Below are 15,100 nucleotides of genomic sequence, written 5' to 3'. Positions count from 1 at the left end.
AATGGAATTGAATTTTGGATCCTAAATGGAATTTGGATATTAAAATGGATTTAGGATATGAAATCTGAGAAGATAGAGTTGGACTCTGGACCCTGAGATGGATTTTGGATCTAAAGTCTGAGATCCAAAGTGGAACTGGATTCTGGATCCTAAAATGGAATTTGAATCTGAAGTCTGAGATCCAAAGTGGAATTGGATTCTGGATCCTAAAATGGATTTGGATCTGAAGTCTGAGATCCAAGGTGGAAGTTGAATTTTGGATCCTAAATGGATTGTGGATCTGTAGCCTGGGATCCAAAAAGTGAAGATTGTACTTGGAAATCTGGATCCAAGTTGGGATTAAAATCTAACTTTGGATTTGGATTTTGAAAGTCCAAATGGGACTTTTGAAGATGGATCTGAGTTTTGAAAACCCAGATTTGAATTTAAAACTTAGAAAAAGATTTGAATCTTGAGATTCTGAATCAATCTCAAAACTTGGATTTTGAGGATAAGAAAATAAAGTTGATTTTGAACTTAGAATGAGAAGATGAATCAGAGGTTTTTAAAGTTAATTTCAGCTTTTGAAAATAGAATTTTGAGATATCAAATTGAATTTGAATTTTGAATTTGAATCTTTGACAATGAATTTGGAATTTGATTTGAAAATTGAATTTTGAGTATACAAATGAATTTCAAAGTGAATTTGGGCTTTGAATTTGAAGTTTGAATTGAGAATTAGAAGATGAATAAGAAATTTCAAAGTTAAAATTGAACTTTGAAATTTGATTTGAATTTAGAATTTGAATTTTGGGATATACAAATGAATTTCGAAGTCAAATTGGACTTCGAATTTGAAATTAGAATTTGAAATTGATATTTGAATTTACAAGAGTTGAAGGATTGATTTGAGAAGTGAAGAAGACATCTGAAAATCACTTGGAGTTTTGAAAAGAAATTTTGAAGATATCATGTAATTCTATTCTAAATGATGAATGATTTTAAAGAATTTGAAATTAGACTTTGGAAAAGCTATTCTATTCTTTAAATGAATTAAAAATGAGATTGAGGATATAATGCATCCCTCACTATGGTCATTGAATGTATTATATAACAACCGCATTTAAATTCAAGTAAAGAATAAAATATGTTTTGGTGCTTTTATACCCTGACTATGGCCATTGCTATATATATTGAATTAATTAAACCCTGATAAAAGAGAAAACATTTAGGAAAATATGGTAATTTTTGAAAAAGGATCCTGTGTTATTTTATAAAAGATAGAAAATCCCAAGTCTTGTTTACATCCTAACTATGACCATTGATGTAAATCATCAACTTAGCATTAATCACCTTTTATAAAATGGTGCACGTGCAATTCATGTTTCCCATCCGTGAAATTTTGAGATAAAAGTGCGAAATGATATGAAACAGGCACTTCTAGAAAATATATATGCCAAAATATATAATTCTCATTGATGTTTAGCCATTGCAAACTTGAAACTGATCTAAGATTACAAGAAAAGAGTAATTCTTATGTATTTCCTGCAAAACAATTGATTAGTCCAAAAAGCATATGAAGAATAATTTACATGACAACATATCTAGACCTAAGAGATTATTCCTGAAGCCATTAGGTATGTATCTTATCTTACGAAAACTACAAGGTACATGATGCAAGCTATGTTAGAGTGATATGTTCAAGTTAATTTACATATGAGAATGGGTGTAATGCCTTAAGATAACTAAAATAGATATTGAAATCCATAAAGATGTCCTAAACCATATGATATGGACTAAACATCATGTATTGAAGTTACATAGATGCTGGAGGTGTTGTAATGAGATGAGGAGCAGCATTATGGGCTGCGGTGTAAGTGGGTAGAAGAAGTATTATGCTGGAAGTTAGAGATAGCTGTAGCAATGTGATTATAACAGGTGGAACATATGTGCAGGTGGTAGGTGCAATGTGCTAAACTGCGGGGAAAGTGAAGGTATCACCAGTGCATGGAAGACCAGGTAACGGTGTACAGGGAATGATGATATAATGCTATGCTGAACTAGCCTGTGGTAGCCAAAGTGGGAATGGCTGGTGTTGGTTTAAGACATGTATTTGCAGTAGAAACTGTAATGTAATATGCATTGGGGTGTCGCATAGATAGTTTATTATAAATCAACTGAAATTACCAATCACTAAGTTAATTTAGTATCAAAATAATGAATTTAGCTAATTACAAAGGGACCAATTAAGGCTTATTTACGAAATAGCTAAGTGCTCTAACTATGTAACAACTAACAATTTAACTAATTACTTAACCAACTACCTAATCAATTTATTTGACTAATAGCTACCAAATTAATTAACAGCTAACGACATTTAATTAACCAACAGTAAAGATTGCAGGAAAAAAACAAATCAGTAGAAATCGCAATGAAATTCAGTTTAAAAAAAAATCCTGTTGAACTCAGCAGTAACAACAAACCTCGTGAGCAAAAAAAAAAGACAGTTAACGATGTCCAGCAATGGCTAGATGACATACCTGATGAGCTGATCCTCCCTTGATTTCAGGTAACTGGTTGCAGGAGTTATTAATCTAGATGAACTTTACAGATGCAAATGGTGTTGGAACCACTTGCTATGAATCAAGTGAGCTTTGCTTGGTCGATGATGAAACTTGAATATCTATAGCTACATATGCACAAAATCTGCCAGGCAGCATCCATTCTGCCCAAATCTTGATCATGCACCAAACAACTTCGTTATCTTCTGAGGTGAACCATAGCAGCAACAACTTCTCCAGCAGTTTGACATTCTAGCAGTGATTTATTTTCACTGGGCAAATTGATCACCAAATGAGGTCAGATTGAGCATACCACAATCAAATGGTGAAGTATCTCTTCTTCGGGGTACTGGTTGTTCACTTCATAAATAGGGCAACCATTCTCCAACTACGAGGCCACTTAACAACTTCTCTACTACCTAACCCTGCACCTAAAAGCCCTTGCATATATTCACGAGTTTTTTTTTTTTTGTAACGCCTAATATGTACCAAACTTGTTGTTGTATCGGGTCCAATGGAATCAGACCAAAATTGTTTTGAAGCAGAGAACCACCTTTATGGTAGCAGGATCTTTGTCCAGCTACCATATAATGTGACCAAGTTGATGCTGAATGAAATTGTGAATAGGATGGCTGTGTTGAATATGTATAGGTATAAGTGTAGGACTGAAGTGTTATGATGCAGCAAAATTACACAGATAATAGTGTGCCAAATGCAATGGCTATACAGGTAAGATAGAATATGTTGTGCAAAATGGTGCCACAATGTAGGATGCCACTGCATTAACTGATGCTAATACACAATATGAAGAAAAAGTGTTGTTAGAGTGATAACAATGGATGAAAATATGACAGCTGGTTGTTAGAATATACAAAGGCACTAAAGAACAGTGATGCAGGTAGATGTAAGTACTGCTATGTAATGTATGCTGATGGGTGATGTGCAATGACAATTTCAACAAAGCGAAGTAGAATGGGTGATGTAGCCCATACCTGAACAAGCCTTTTTACATGCTATGAACTCAAGCCCCTCACGTGGGTCTTCTCCACTGATTCTGATATCATGCATAAAATGTACCTGTAACATCGCGAAGCCAAAATTTATTCAATAAGTTCAGATTAAACACACCAACTGGAACAATGACTGAACATCAAATTGACCTAGCTGCAGAAGTAATGCCACCATAGAGGGAAAATCCAAACAGCAGGTATATTAAAGTTTTGTCCTCCTACCAGCAATGGGTTGAAAACTGAAACATGTTTCTCTTTTTTTTTATTCAAATAAGGTCAGCCACATGCCGAACAAATAACTTTAAATCCCTGTCCAAAACCTTTCCTTCATCGGATGTCTAGCCTTACCGTGATGTATGGAGGGACAAGATCCAAGTTCTGCTTATCATAGCAATTGGCACAACAATCCGCAAAGTATCTTTTGGTCTCGGGATCCCTTGATATGCAGATATTAACAAAAGACACCATTCAGAGAGGGGAACTTAGTACCTTTGTAGGCTCCAAGAGCAAAATTGTCCCAGGGCAGTCAACGATTCTGGAAGCTTGGCTTTAGAACAACTAGGCCTCTGCTCTCAAACCATCCGATTGCATGCTTCACCAGCCAGTTGAAGTAAAATCTTATGGCGACCAGGTGGATATCTCATAGCAAACCCAAAATTTTATCTCTGAATCCATGGGTTTTCAAGGCGAATACGATCTCCAATCAGTGAATCAAGGTCTTTCATGGCGAAAAATAACCACTTCTTAAGAGATTAATATAGGCAGATGTAAAAATGAGAAAATATATATCGTTTTGCAGTATGATTTTCATATTGATCTGAATGTTATCAACAATCAAGACTCAACAATTTCACCGTGATGTAGACAACCAAGTAAAAGATAAATAAACAAATGAATTAGAGCAACATAGATTTTGGATGTCATGACGCATAGGGCATAGACTGCTGGTGTCTGAATCACAGACTTGTCCGTTTTCAGAGGATATTGAGCATTGTATAGTTGTTGGACCAATTGAACATCCAAAGACAATGTCCCTAAAGCTCTATTAGCAGGCATATGTCCAGGCGTAAATGCACCTATGATGATATCAACTAGGAGAAATGCAACCTCGCGGCTCACAACTTACTGCAAGAAGCCTGATAAAAACAAATAAATGAAAGCAGGTTCTAAAAAAAAAAAGTAGGAATGCTTTCCTGCTAGAGAAGTCTCAAATAGCAGGGAAGCCAGCGAAGTTAGAAGGGGTTCTGTGAAGCAAATATCGTCCTTAATTGAGATAACAAAGAGGTATCCTGAAATGTCTGTTTTGTAGAGATTCCCTTCATTCATTGCATCGCATGATAGATACAAGGGGAACTACAATATTATCAAAATCCAAGTGCAATGGCCAAATAAAAAAAAAATGAAATCACAAAACAAATAAACCCAAAATGTGAAGAGAAATGTTAGAACATGATTGTTCTTTGTATATGGCTTGTCTGCAACTCGATTTGCTATATGCAAATCGAGTTTGCAAAGGATGCGTTGATGGTTAGAGAGAAAGAAAATGAAAGAAATGAAGGAAAACTAAAAAAAAAAATAACATGGAAAGCAAATCTAGACAGAGGAACCAGAATGCTTCGCGTCAAGAAAACTCAAATTGAACCAAAACAGCAACATCAAAATCATATACAAACGGGGAAACTGTAATAAATACTAAGAGGAAACCAACAAGTGAATACACTACAGATTAGCAATCATACGAAAATATAAAATATAAAGGAAAATGGAAGGAAATGTGCCAAATCGGGGCTACTCCATTACTGTAGCCATGGGTAGATCGATCCTGCTATCTGTAGGTCGATCACACCTTGGAGGCTTTATGGTAAACAAAATATAAGAGATAGCAAAAGCTGTGAAAAGAGGAAATCTCATCGAAGGCAAAAGGAGAAGGTGCTGGTTACTTACCATTTCTGATGCTTTAGAAAGGAAAAAAAAACTTTCGATGAGAACCCACCAGCAAGCAGCAGAGAAAAAGGGGGGTTGAGAAAAAGGGCTGTGGTTAAAAAAATGATTAAGAAAATAGGGAAGCAGATGCGTGAACCACAAGGAGTTGAGAACGGGTTTTGTGAAGGAGGAAATGGGGTAGCGTAGAGGTGAAGAAGCGGTTCGTGAAGGAGGAAATGGGGAGGTGAAAAGCGATCCGAAGAAGGGAGAGCTATGGTTTGTTTATGTAGGGATGAGAAGAAGGGTCGAGAATGGAGGTTTTGGTTGGCGATGAAGGATTTAGGGAGGTGAAGATGGGGGTTGTTGGTGATAAGGGGTTGGAAATGGAGGGTTCGGCCATGGAGGGATGAAAGAGGGCGGCAGAAGAAAGGGGATTGAAGATGTAGGATGCTTCGAGAGGTGGAGAGAGGCACTCTTCTCCTCGTTAAAAACCCTAAAGATAAATATTTCCATATGCCTCCTTTACTTTCAAGACTTTACCAAGAGGGTTTTTTTTTACGAAATTTCGCTAAAAAGTGTTTTTCATGAAACTCGTTTTTCAAAAGGTGCTTTTTAAGAAACTATTTTCTTATTTTTTTTTGTTTTTTTCTTGAAATTATATATATATTTTTGTATTTTTTGAAAACAAAACTCTAAAAACTAAGAAATTTAAACTAATTTTACAAAATTTCAAAATATTTACAGAAGAATGGGTTTTTCTGAAAAATCGAGGTTATTTTGGAAAATTTCTTCAGAAAATGGGTTTGGACCCAGGTTTTGAGAAAATATTGGAGCTTTAAACATCGAATTGAGGAATATAACACAATGGATCCAAACGGACACCAGATGAACTGTCTGAGCCTGTTAAAAGGTTATTTTGGTAATTTTGAGAATTTTGAAAAAAATTGGACAACGAAGCTCAGATTTGGATCTTTTATCTGGATCCGGATCCAAAATTGAGTCAGATATATAAAACGAATTTAATTTCAGTAAAAATTTGGAAAATGTACTGGAATTTAGGTTTGAAAGTGACTCAATTGCTCATAAAATGAAATCAGGGGCAAAAAGGTCATATTTTAAAAGATTTTGAAAAATTTTGGGTGTTCACAGATGCCCTTATTTTCTACTAAGCCGGTTGAAAGCCGAGCTTAGTGCCAAAGAAAACACTCCAAATTTTGAAAAATGCCCCAGTTTAGCAAACCTGAACTGGGTGTGGAAGAATTATTTTGAAAAGACATGTTTTTCAGGCTTAAAACCTTGTCCTGAATGGTCCTGGGGAGACTAAATCCTCGAAAATGATATGACTGTGTACAAAATGAGGAAAGCGTGATGGGACTTTGGGCGAAGATCCCCAAATGATGAAAGATAAGAATTTTGATCAAGTTTCATGAGTGAGACGAGATCAACTTTTTGGAATGACTCAGGTTTAGCCTTTAACCTGGATGGGACGAAGATATCTCGAGATAATCTAAATGGGGAAAGAAATATGAGTGGACCTTGATGGAACATTTTGGAAAATGCCTTGTGAGATGAAGCTCAAGTAGGATCCTTTTCTGAATGGATGTACAAAGTATGGATTCCTCGATGGGAAGAACCATGATGGGACTGGAAGAAAACACTTCGTTAAAACGAGGTTCAGGTTTAACCTAAACCTAAATGCAAGATACCTCGTGGAATGAGGTTCAGGTTTAACCAAAACCTGAAAAAGGAAGATACCTTGATGGGCGAAGTTCAGGCTTAACCCTTAACCTGAAGGGGACGACCAAATGAAATCCTCGGATAAAGAAACCATAATGGGACCTTCGGAGTTTAGACGAACAAATCTGAAAGGGGTTTTTGCGAAAGGAGGAAGATAATGGGGTTCCCTAAAGCTTTGAAAAAGGGATAAACTTGAGAGTCTCATCGCTGAGACTGAATCAACTTTTGAAAATAATGACCTCTCGTAGAAAATACAGGTTTGACCCTTAACCTGAGTGGGTACGACCATACGGGATCCTCGGGTGAAGAAACCGTGATGGGACAGGAAGAGATACATCAACCGAGTGAGGCAACTCTTTTTTTGGAATGTGAGATATGAAAAAAATGAGGAGATGTGAGGCAATGAATGATGAATAAGGTAACAGGAGGCAAACCCTTCGAGGGTGTGAAAAGATAAATAGGGCGATACTTGTATCAGAAGAAAGGTGATTTTTTCGACAAGGCGAAATATGAGGATGGCAATCCTTTTAGCAAGGGAAAGGTAAAAGCAAAATATGAAGATGACAATCCTTTTATCAAGGAGAAGGCAAAAGTGAAATATGAAGATGGCAATCCTTTTAGCAAGAAGAAGGCAAAAGTGAAATATGAAGATGACAATCCTTTTATCTAGGAGAAGGTGAAAGCGAGACGACAATCCTTTTAGCAAGGAGAAGGTGAAAACGAATATGAAGATGACAATCCTTTTAGCAAGGAGAAGGTGAATCCTTCGATCAAAGCGAAAGACGGAGAAGGCGATCCTTTTATTAAAGAGAAGGCGAATCTTTGGATCAAAGCGAAAGATGGAGAAGGCAATCCTTTTATCAAGAAGAAGGCAAATCTTTTGATCAAAGTGAAAGACGGAGAAGGCGATCCTTTTATCAAGGAGAAGGGGAATCTTTCGATCAAAGCGAAAGATGGAGAAGGCAATCCTTTTATCAAGGAGAAGGCAAATCTTTCGATCAAAGCGAAAGATGGAGAAGGCGAATCTTTTGATCAAAGCGAAAGACGAAAAAGGCAATCCTTTTATCAAGGAGAAGGCGAATCTTTCGATCAAAGCGAAAGACAAAGAAGGCAATCCTTTTATCAAGAAGAAGGCGAATCTTTTGATCAAACCGAAAGACGGAGAAGGTAACTCTTATGAAAGAGGGGAAGGCAACTTATTCGACTATGTAAAAGAAGGAAAAGGTGACACCAAGATGTATCAAAACAGATGTCAAGTTCTTATTTTTCATCAAGAAAGCTGAAAAAATATTGCCAAAGTAATAAAATTGTAGTTGTTTCAAGGTAATTGAAGGTAAGCACTTTCTAAAGATGTTCCCTCTTCCACCTAGAGTATTACCTCCCAACTGGGTTAACTCTATAGAATCTAGAATCAAAGTCAATTTTTGTTGTTGGTTTTCTTGAAGGATGCTATCAATTTCCTTGATATGAAAGGAGAGAAAATATTCTTAGCTTCATAAAAGCAACTGAATGAAAAGATGTTAATAGAAGAATTTCGCATAGATAAAGAAGATTCTTGATAGTTTTGGCAGATTGATATCCTGGGCATTTTCCCATGATGATCTTTTTGCACTCTTTTGAGTCATGAAGCTTTTCTTGGGCTTTTACATTATCCTTCATTTTGGAGATGTCCTGACTTTTCTTTTCTTTTTCGGGGAAGGATATGTCACAAACTCCTTCATCTTGGAGATGCTCTAATCCTTCTTTTATCTCAGGCATTATATTGATGATATAGGCTCAAATGGTCTTTAGATGATAGTAGAAATCAAATATCTTTTAGGGTTTGTCGGTAGGTTCATCACACTCGCCTTCATCTCGACAGTGATCTGAATTTTCCCTGGAAGGATCCTTCACAAACTCCTTCATCTTGAAGATGATCCAAATCTTCTTTTGGCTCTGGGGGTCTAGCTCGCCTATTCGTCTTCATCTTGACGACAATTGAGAGATCCCTTTTGCAGATATTTGATTGCAACTTTAAATGACTGAGAAGATATGGATTGGGTAGGTCATTTTTACTGCCCAGGATATTTCCACTGTCTTACTGCCGGAGAATAATCTTTAAGAATGTGTCATAGCTATGATCAATATCAGCTCACTTATGGCTTTTCAACGTCATTGAATTTTCCTTCGCCAATCATATCGAGGATTTTTTTCTTCATCCTCTTGGTTGACCAACAAAAAATTTGAAGTTTGAGTCTTTCTTCACAAAAGCTTCCCCCTTTTGGAAGGAATACTAAGGAGATTTAAGGAAATTCTTTATGTAATAAAAGTTTGAGATCAAACAATTTTATGGCAATTTTGGCAAGATATTGCTGAAATCCTTGATGACGAAACTTTGCTTAACATCGAGTTTTGATATATCAGTGGGATTCTGGAGAAGAATCCAACATGAGGCTGAATTTTGAAGGTAAATATAAATTTAAAGTTCTGAAGGCAAGCTTGGCATAAAAACTGGATTTTGAAGGTAAGCCTAACTCAGAGGTGGGTTTTGATAGAACATCCGAACCAAGACTCGGATTCTACAATGAAAACAGGAAAATTCGAGTTGAAACTCGAGTCTTCAAAGGAAAAATGGAAGGTTCGAGTCGAGGCTTGAATCTCAAAGGAAAACTTGAAAATTCATTTATTGAAGGCAAGAAAACTCGAGATAAAACTCAAATTTTCGAAGCAAAGCAGAAAAATTCGAGTCAGGGCTCGAATCAAAGCTTGAAGGTTCATTTATTGAAGGCAAGAAAACTCGAGATAAAACCCAAATTTTTGAAGGAAAGTAGGAAAATTTGAGTCAGGGCTCGAATCTCAAAAGAAAACTTGAAAGTTCATTGATTGAAGTAAAAAAAACTCGAGATAAAACTCAAATCTTCGAAGGAAAGCAGAAAAATTCGAGTCAGGGCTCGAATCTCAAAGGAAAACTTGAAAGTTCATTTATTGAAGGCAAGAAAACTTGAGATAAAACTCAAATCTTCGAAGGAAAGCAGGAAGGTTCGAGTCAGGGCTCAAATCTCAAAGGAAAACTTGAAAGTTCATTTATTGAAGGCAAGAAAGTTCGAGATAAAACTCAAATCTTCAAAGGAAAGCAGGAAGGTTTGAGTCATGGCTCAAATCTCAAAGGAAAGCTTGAAAGTTCATTTATTAAAGGCAAGAAAACTCGAGGTAAAACTCACATTTTCGAAGGAAAGCAGGAAAATTCGAGTCAGGGCTCGAATCTCAAGGAAAGACTTGGAAGTTCGAGTTGAAACTCGAATATGAAAGGAGAGTTGATGAGAAGGGATAGAAATTGATGAAAGATTGACAGAATTTGAGGAAAATTGAGGAAAGATTGTGACCTGAAGGCTTGAAATTGAGATTTGAATAACCTGAAGGTCAAAATTGGATTTAGAGCTTTGATTTTTGATGAATGGTTAGTGTAAAGACTGAACCTGAGGGGCTAATTGATAGGTCAGCCAGACACTAGCACAAGTGCTAGGCTTACTTGTATGAGTACTAGATTTTTCAAAAAATGCCCCAGTATGAGTACTGGGTTTTCTGACGGAAATTTGAAGAAAAAGGAACACCGACATTCTAAGATACTTGAGAATTGAGCGGGAATGATTGTCGGTGTTTTCAGGATTTTCCCTTATCCTGAAGGGGAAATAGAATAGACATTTGATGAGAATTTAGAAAAAAAATGATTCAGGTTTATCCCTTAACCTGAAAGGGGAAAAAGAATAAAATTTATCAAAAATGGAGAAGAAGAAAAGGAATTTATTGAAAATTTATTTTGGAAAAGAATTCTCACGAGTAGCATTATTGCTCTTATGAGTGTTCTCAAGATTATTCCTTGTCCTGAGAAAGAATACCTCGAATGTCGAGGTTCAGGTTTATCCCTTAACCTGAGCGGGGAAAAAAAGATTTAGAAAATACCTCATGGGAAAGAGGCATCAGGTTTTATCCCTTAACCTGAAAGGGAAAGAGGATTTGGGGAGAAAATTAATAAAGAGAAATTAATAGACATTTACAAAATCAAGAAAATTTGAAAAAGAATCCTCATAGGTAGCATTATTGCTCTTACGAGGGGTTTCAGGATTATCCCTTATCCTGAATGGGAACACCTCGGACAACGAGGGTCAGGTTTTTCCCTTAACCTGAACGGGAAACACCTCAGACAACGAGGGTCAGGTTTATCCCTTAACCTGAAAGGATATATAAATTTGATAAAATATCAATAGAACTGAGGAAAAATTGATAAAACTTGATAAGACTTTGATAAAATTGATGTAAACTTAATAAAAATATGAATATAATGAATGAAATTGATAAAGATAACAAAATTAGATGAAAATTTATAAGATTTGAGGAAAATAAGTTTTTCTGATCCTGCCTGCATATGGGATCTCAAAAGAAAAATGTTTATTTAAAAGATAAGTGAGAAATCATTTTTGGGAAGAAAATCCATTGTAAGAAAAACGATCAGTGCGAGATCTGAATCTTTAAAAAGGAGAATCATCATGAGAGATCATCATGAGGTTTGATTTTGAAGATAGTGGTTCAAAACCAATTTTGAAAAAGAAAACCAACACGAGGGATGATTTTGAAGACAAATGTTTTTAAAACCCAATTTGGAAAAGGAAAATCAATGTGATAGTTTATTTTTGAAAAAGATTAGATCAAAATATTGAACTTTTGGTGATCATGAAGAAGTTTTTGCAAAAATTTTCAAGATTTTATGATTTTGAAAATCCTCATAGGTAATATCATTTCTCTCATGATAGAGGAAAACAAATTTTGAAAATAGATGACAAGGATTTAAAATTTTGAAAAATAGCAGGCAGGATCAAAAGATTTGAATAAATCAGGAGAAGGAAAGGACAAATACCCCTGGGTTTTTGAAATCAAAGAGGAAATTTTAAATAATATATACTCAGGGTTTTGGAAAATATAAGGAAGATATGTATATAAAATATCATACAATCACAGATATACAAACAAGGATGCACAATCAGCATTCCCTAAAGCTAACTCTAAATGCAATATTTGAAATGGTTGATAGGACCTTAATCCTAACTCTAGGATTCAGATCATCTGATTCCAATCAAGGTATGTCGATATACTCAAGCCGAAGCTCGAAGTACATGGCATAAAATATTTCTTCGGTTCTAAGGTAAAGGCTTTCCAACATCCTTGAGCACCTACCGATATACCTCGGACTATGGCCTTTAGGTACGTGGTAGGGGGGCGCGAACCCAAATAAGTGGTCTAGTTGTGAGGCTCTCTCCCGAACTATGGTTCAGTGAGACAGCCCAGTAACGTGAAGACCGAGACAATATAGGTAGGGATGTTTTTAAAAACATGCTCAACATGCGATAAAACCAGAAAGCTCTAATGCAAGTCCTAAAGAGATAGATTTAAATGAATAGAAGCATACACTTGCATACATTGTTTGCATTCAATCCCTAGAATCGAGGAGAGTTGTATTTCAAACCTGAATTTAATGTGAACATGGAATAATCACTTCAATATGGTCCTACCAAACCATACTTAGATCCTATATGCAAATAATGTCAGCTTAGGACAGAGTCTAGGCTCCTAAAGTTTGCATAGAAATGAAGCTGGCATATGTTAGAATAAAGACTTAGATAATATCAAAGCAAAGAAAAAAAAGACATAAATTCGACCAGACGGAGACGAGTCCCATCACGGTCGCCAAAACTGTGATCATCTCAAAATTTTTCTTCTCTTGTGGTTTCTCTCTCTTCCTTCTCTTTTTCCTTTTTAACCTTTATTTTCCTCATTTTTGAAGGGAGAAAATAAAAGACAGAAAGAAAGAGAGAAGAGAAGAGGAACTCTTTTGCGGGGTCTCACTTGACCTTGATTTGAAAATATTTAGAAAATTACTCGCCTCCATTTTGAAATATATTGCGGGAAAATGGAGAGACGGGATTCGCTCGTCGGTACGAGGTTCGACCGTTCCTAGCGCCTTTAACAAGGGTAATTGAACCAAGGATCGAATTTATGCCTTTTGCTTTGCTAAAATAGTATCTAAGAATTTATCCTAAGTCTAAATGCACAAAGAATCAAGCTTGTGCAATACAAGGATGTATGCTCTTTTAAAAGATGTTTTTCAAGAATTCCCAAGTGTTATGAGATGAAGTTGATAATTGAGTGAAGAAATGGTTTTTGAATGGTAAAATCTAATTTAGAACTTGAGATAGATCAGAGAAGTTTTAATCTTTGAAATGATCAGAGTGGGAAAAATAAATCTTTGAATTGGGAAAGAATGGTTTGAAGATGAGAGAAAAAGGGAAAAGGAAAGAAACTTCAAAGTAAAAAAAACAAAATGGTCATTAAACTTAGATTTAGGAGAAGAGATAAAATTTGAAATGGAATTGAATTTAATATTTAAAGTCAGGATGAAACTTGGACTTGAATGATCCAAATGGAATTTGAAAATAGAAATAGATTTAAGTTCAGATGGGTTTTGAAAGTGGAATTGGATTTGAAACCTAAAATTTAAGATGGAATTGAATTCTGGATCCTAAATGGAATTTGGATATTAAAATGGATTTAGGATCTGAAATCTGAGAAGATAGAGTTGGACTCTGGACCCTAAGATGGATTTTGGATCTGAAGTCTGAGATCCAAAATGAAACTGGATTCTAGATCCTAAAACGGAATTTGGATCTGAAGTCTGAGATCCAAAGTGGAATTGGATTATGGATCCTAAAATAGATTTGGATCTGAAGTCTGAGATCCAAGGTGGAAGTTGAATTTTGGATCATAAATGGATTGTGGATCTGAAGCCTGGGATCCAAAAAGTGAAGATTGTACTTGAAAATCTGGATCCAAGTTGGGATTAAAATCTAACTTTGGATTTGGATTTTGAAAGTCCAAATGAGACTTTTGAAGATGGATCTGGGTTTTGAAAACCCATATTTGAATTTAAAACTTCGAAAAAGACTTGAATCTTGAGATTCTGAATCAATCTCAAAACTTGGATTTTGAGGATAAGAAAATAAACTTGATTTTGAACTTGGAATGAGAAGATGAATAAGAGGTTTTCAAAGTTAATTTGAGCTTTTGAAAATAGAATTTTGAGATATCAAATTGAATTTGAATTTTGAATTTGAATCTTTGACAATGAATTTGGAATTTGATTTAAAAATTGCATTTTGAGTATACAAATGAATTTCAAAGTGAATTTGGGCTTTGAATTTGAAGTTTGAATTGAGAATTAGAAGATGAATAAGAAATTTCAAAGTTTAAATTGAACTTTGAACTTTGATTTGAATTTAGAATTTGAATTTTGGGATATACAAATGAATTTCGAAGTCAAATTGGACTTTGAATTTGAAATTAGAATCTGAAAATGATATTTGAATTTACAAGAGTTGAAGGATTGATTTGAGAAGTGAAGAAGACATCTGAAAATCACTTGGAATTTTGAAAAAAGTTTTTGAAGATATGATGTAATTCTATCCTAAATGATGAATGATTTTAAAGAATTTGAAATTGGACTTTGGAAAAGTTATTCTATTCTTTAAATGAATTAAAAATGAGATTGAGGATATAATACATCCCTGACTATGGTCATTGAATGTATTATATAACAACCACATTTAAATTCAAGTAAAGAATAAAATACGTTTTGGTGCTTTTATAGAGTTTTAAAATGAAATTAACTCTCAATATACCCTGACTATGGCCATTGGTATATATATTGAATTAATTAAACCCTGATAAAAGAGAAAACATTTATGAAAATATGATGATTTTTGAAAAAGGATTCAGTGTGGATCGAGTGTTATTTTATAAAAGATAGAAAATCCTAAGTCTTGTTTACATCCTGACTATGGCCATTGATGTAAGTCATCAACT

This window comes from Nuphar pumila, chromosome 17 (genome assembly GCF_984573655.1).
Source record: "Nuphar pumila chromosome 17, dmNupPumi1.hap1.1, whole genome shotgun sequence".
NCBI lineage: Eukaryota > Viridiplantae > Streptophyta > Magnoliopsida > Nymphaeales > Nymphaeaceae > Nuphar > Nuphar pumila.
This window is presented reverse-complemented; position numbering follows the sequence as displayed.